Source organism: Haliotis cracherodii, unplaced genomic scaffold (assembly GCF_022045235.1).
Source record: "Haliotis cracherodii isolate W230 unplaced genomic scaffold, xgHalCrac1.p SCAF_12, whole genome shotgun sequence".
Lineage (NCBI taxonomy): Eukaryota > Metazoa > Mollusca > Gastropoda > Lepetellida > Haliotidae > Haliotis > Haliotis cracherodii.
The window spans coordinates 18,536,621-18,542,620 of NW_027266267.1; positions in this window are offsets into that span (position 1 = coordinate 18,536,621).

Genomic DNA, 6,000 nt, shown 5'->3' on the forward strand with positions numbered 1-6,000 from the left:
TTTATTTATTGCCTCACAGCAACCACACAGCATGTTTCAGTACGACACCAATAGAGAGATATCTGGCTAAAACTCCAACCCACATGGCCTAAAAGTGTCAAAATAGTAATGTCAAAAATAACCAATCCACTGCTATCAAAAGTATATACGCCAACCACATATTCCTAGGTTAAGTTTATTCCGGCATTCAAATAGATATGTGATTAAAAATAAATCTAGTCATGCAGATGCGTATATTCTTAAGTTGTGGTTTATTGTATTAACTGTTGTTTCAGAAAAATGTGTCCATGTTGGGGGTTTTTCAAAATGATGCAATTTTGGGATAGTTCTCTTTGGTACTTTTGTTCATATCTTTATTACTTGACAGAAGCCATACTGAACCACACATTTATAAAATAGATTACCAGTGCAAATAATCTCCCTTTCTCAAATCCTCACAAAGAGCACAAAACAATGAATGTTACTTCATTTAAACTTCATTGGGTTTCTGTGAAAAGATTATGGGAAAATATTCATCTGTATTCGTCTCCGTGATGCTCTTCGCCGGTCACGGAAAAGAGGACATACAATGACAAAATGGGAAAATATTCATCTGTATTCGTCTCCGTGATGCTTGTCGCCGGTCACGGAAAAGAGGACATACAATGACAAAATGGGAATATATTCATCTGTATTCGTCTCCGTGATGCTGGTCGCCGGCCACGGAAAAGATGACATACAATGACAAAATGGGAATATATTCATCTGTATTCGTCTCCGTGATGCTGTTCGCCGGCCACGGAAAAGATGACATACAATGACAAAATGGGAATATATTCATCTGTATTCGTCTCCGTGATGCTGTTCGCCGGCCACGGAGGGCATGCATTCGCATCCCACTGACCCGACATCCTAGGCAGGCACGTTTGGACTGTGGTCCAGTTTGTTTCAATGATGAACCAAGATACTCTCTAGACAGATCACAGATCGTCGTGACCGAGTGTGACTAGACAAGGAGAAAGATTCGGTGATTCCCACGTAGCCGAACATGACCGCTATGGAGGGGGCTGGGATCAGTAGAGCTGAAAGAACCTATTCTGTGTCTAACAGCAGGGCACAATGACAGCTTATGGTATAGTATAGATGTGTATGTGAGACCGCTGGTGCAAGCAGACTTGTCTTCATCCTCATAGACGGCTACACACAACCTCATCGTGGCATGCTCGTTGATGCCTACTAAGAGCAGGAGACAATTGGTCGCATGGAGTGGCCACCCTGACCACCAGAATTCAACCCTAACGAACACATGTGGAACAAGCTGCAGATTGACCTTTCACGACGCCCTATCCTTCTGGGATCTTTACAGGAACTCGGCGATGTTCTTACTGAAGAGTGGAACAATCTTCCCTTGCCAATCATCCAGAGACTTATCCGGAGCATGAGACGGTGGTGCCAGGCTGTGATCGCACCTCGTGTATCTCATACGCGCTACTGAGAGTATTGTTTTTTTACAAAAAAAATTGTTTTTGAAATTTTAGTTTTAGTCCGATACTCTCATTTTGACGTGTGATCTGACGGATTGGTCACACAGTGTTTATTGGCATTGTGGCAGTAAACATGTCTTCACACACAAAAATTCTTTGCCTATTTCAACAGATGCACACAATTTGACGTAATACCTGTTTTCGTGGTGATCCTTAGCGAACTTTGAGTAATAAACTTCATATCTTGTGGGAGATCAATTATGATGAATACACTGAATTACACAAGGGTCGGTGGTCTAAAAGCCGACATCCTCATTATTTGTATTTATGTTCTATTCGTTTCTAAAGAATTCTCTGCATGTGCGTGTTTTTCAATAATGTATAGACTACTGCTACTATAGACGAAGTTTCAATTGAACGTGTGTTCAATGGAGGGATTTTGTTATCAGTGGTTGGGTGAAGTGATTTATGAGATCTACGTTTGATGTGATATCAACAGCGGAAACATGTGTAGAGGAAGTATGTACTGTCACAGAGCCATGTTGGTGCCCTTTGTACATGGCACATGACTTAGGTTTCAGAATATTTTCCTCCTAGTTTCCATTGTGTGATTAATATTCAAACACACACACACACACACACACCCCCCCCCCCCCCCCCCCCCCCCCCGTGCGTACAAATGCGCCTCTGAGATTCGCTTTCCCTATTGTGTTTCATAAAGTTTTCCTCATAGTTTTTGTTCATGGTGTGAATAACGCTCTTTTGCCGTCCCATCCGTTCAAATGCACAGCTGAATATAGCTTGCTCTATTATATTGCAGTAGTAACGAAACATCTCAGCACGCGTGTAGATACTTACCAAATGATATACTGTTGTCATTATCTCCTCCATTCCATGTCAAGCGAAGTGAGTGAGTTGGGTTTTAACGCCGTTTTTAAACGATATTTAAGTAATATCAGGGCATGTCAGCTTAATGTGTGAGGAAAGCCCGAAGTGATGCAGGTCTTGAGTGAGTGAGTGAGTGAGTTTAACGCCGCTTTTAAACGATATTCAAGTTGTATCAGGGCATGTCAGCTTAATGTGGGAGGAAAGCCTTACGCGATGCAGCTCTCAGAGGTTAAACCCTCGAGCCCAAGTATGGTGCTGACAAACCTAGAGACCGAACCGGGATTCGAACCAATCATCCTAGGTTTCTGGCGTGAGCAAATTGCGGCGGACACAGTGACAACTATACAGCGAAAGCGTATGATCGTAAAATTTAATTTCAGAGAATGAGCATGAACATCATGATCACGGAAAATGTGACAGAGTTTGTGTGAGTGAGTGAGTTTGGTTTAACGCCGTTTTTAACATAGTTCCAGTCATATCGCGGCGTGTCAGCTTAATGTGGGAGGAAAGCCCGAAGTGATGCAGGTCTCAGACGTTTACCACTTCGGTGAAACCCACGAGCACGTATATGGTGCTGACAAACCTAGAAACATAATTGGGGCGAACCGGGATTCGAACCCACAATCATAGGTTTCTGGCATGCCCAAGGGAGACATAGTATGTACATTTAGATTTACAAATATAACTGAAATGCCGTTCAAGGCAACATTCAACAAACTTTACTGTTCCATCTATCATCGGGGCGGTCGGGTAACCTAGTGGTTAAAGCGTTCGCTCGCCACGCCGAAGACCCGGGTTCGATTTCTGACATGGGTACAATGTGTCAAGCCCATTTCTGGTGTCCCCCGCCTTGATATTGCTGGAATATTGCTAAAAGCGGCGTAAAACCAGACTCACTCACTCACTCACTCACTCACTCACTCACTCACTCACTCACTCACTCACTCACACCATCTATCATAACTTATCCAACATTCAAAATGTACACGTCTACACGTCTACACGTCTACCTGTCTGTTATGACGGTATGGCTCTTCCTTATTTATGCGTCATTAGATGACACCAAGTCGTCGTTTACTGATATTGCAATTTAAAATGATCATAGTTCGATCTCATGACTTAATATTATCTTTGTTGTGTTCCCATATGTCCGTTAAGTTGACATGTCCGTTAAGTTGATAGGTAGTCTAGAAGTAATGTAATGATGTAAAGAAAAGGTGAAAAGTGGACACATATGCATAACATCTATCACTGCTCTGTCTGATCCATTATTTACAGGTCTCCTTTGGGTTAACTGTAATATTGCTGACTGCGGCGTTAAGCAACAACCAAACAACAAATGAAGTTAATATTTTTGGCTACATTTTGTCTAATCAAATATTTGGATTATCCCTCCTCAAACAGTTTAAGTGTGATATGAAGGTACAACGTCAGTAACAATAGGGTCAGAGTGACTGGTAGTAGCTTGTATCAGGGCATTGACTTCACTAAATATTAATTGAATTTGGCCATTCCGATCATTAACATGTCGGTCAGTATGAATTCATCACAGGTCTCATGACATTGACATAACTAGTTTCTGTACTACATGTGTCTTCTTATTCCTTCCTCATCACTTCGGGCTTTCTTCCCTCATTAAGTTGACAGGCCGCGATATAACTGGAATACTGTTAAAAGCGGCGTGAAAGCCGACTCACTCACTTAAAGGGGCACTGATCTAACGCCATTCCCCGGACTGGTTGTTGCCTTTGTTATTGTTTTTTCCCCCGTGAGTACCCGGATGATACGCAACGCAACTGAGCGTGACCAGAGACTGGGCTACCGTCTGCAAGGACAGCTAAATAAACTTGGAGGCTGGAGGCAATATTTGTTTAACGCATTTTTGCATAAACACTGATTGGTTAAATGTGATCTATAAAGATTCGACAAAGGGCGCATGTTAATTAATTTCTTCAGCCTAAACAAACAGACAAAAAGAACGGCGGAGCTCATCGGAAGTCGTCATTTGGAAATACCCCAGATGGTTATAGTTTAATACTAAAAAAAAGTATCCATGCAGTGAAAACATTTTCGGATTTCGGATTGCGTCGATAATACGATTACTACTCCCTTGTTGTCATCCTCGTTTTCTCGTATAACCCTACACTAGTGTATTTGTCGTCATTCACTTGATGCTCTGTTAATGAATTTATTACAGGTACAATTAGTGGTAGCACCACTTAGATTACCTGACAAAGGTTCTCATTTGGCATTTATTGTGTCTGGGGTAATTATTCAATCTAAATCCAGGTTTGAAGTGAGGTGAAATGTGCGTTATGTAATATGTACGTTGCAGCCCAGCAAGAGATGAATGATCAGTTGATTTACTTTTTTTTGTAAATCAACGGATCGTTCCTGGTCATCAAAGGATTAACAGAAAATACGCTGATTGATTAATCACTGTTATCTTGCACAGTGGATATGTCAAAAGTGAGTGTTTACATGTCTAGGTTTACTAAAACAAAGGGAATACACTCATATCATGGCGTGAAGTGCCGATGTAAAAACAACATACTTTGTTCAAAGGGTTAACTGATAATACGTTGATTGGTTGCTCATTGTTATCGAACTCAGTGGATTTTTTAGGAACCTTGGACGTAATGAAAATAGTTGTCACGTGGCCTTTCTCAGCCAAACCTTGAGACTTGACACCTATGTGAAACACCTGAAACAATCCAAGTGATCAGTTGAGAAACGAACACTGGTTATAATATCCCGAAACGATATATATCTTTTAGAATATTTGATAGTTACAGAGACACGTGACATCGAATAAGTTATTTTGTATAGCTGCAGATGAGTGGGACATTATTCCTTTGTGTGGATATTCACGGATACATTCCTCGAACAAGGAAGCTGCCTATCTATACACATAAATTTGGTAAGTTGTAATCATGGTATTTGCATTTTGTTTTCCTTCATTTGAACCGATTTGTTCTTGTTTCTCTACGTCTTGGTCGGGAAATTCTTCAATGCGCGATAGACGTTGTTTTCACAAGTCATTTCCTTTGTAAGCGTGTATAGATTACCGTCAATTTGTAAAATGTGATTCTCTCAGGCAATTTATAAAATGTGTAAATATTTCAGTCATTTTGACTAAAAAATCTGTCCAGATTGATTAGACGATCAAAAGGGCCTGCAAACATCACAACAGATTATTATGTAGGATTAGAAGCCAAACAACATAGAAATGTACTTTTCAACGTAACATTTTCAATCTCTTGGTGATGACATTAAACATCAAAATGTTTGGAATTCGTTATCATAATAATACAGATGGAAATGTTTTTCAGTCACTTTGTAAAATAACTGAATATTTAGACGTTTAATAAATATGTTACACATTTTGGCAGTAAAAAAATATACACACTATAAAAAAAGCAATGCTCAGATGAAATATTTACTTTGTGTTGCAAGTCAAAATAGTGTAAACGAAAATCGCAAAATTACCAAGCAAGTGACTTATCAAAACTTCGTCACCATTACCGATGCTACCCACAAAGATACCTACATTTCCTTATTATCTCGAAAACTGTATTTCATTTTGTTGATCAATGTGACCATACGCTCTTATTACTACCGGTATCCATAAAAGTGACTAATGCGCTTA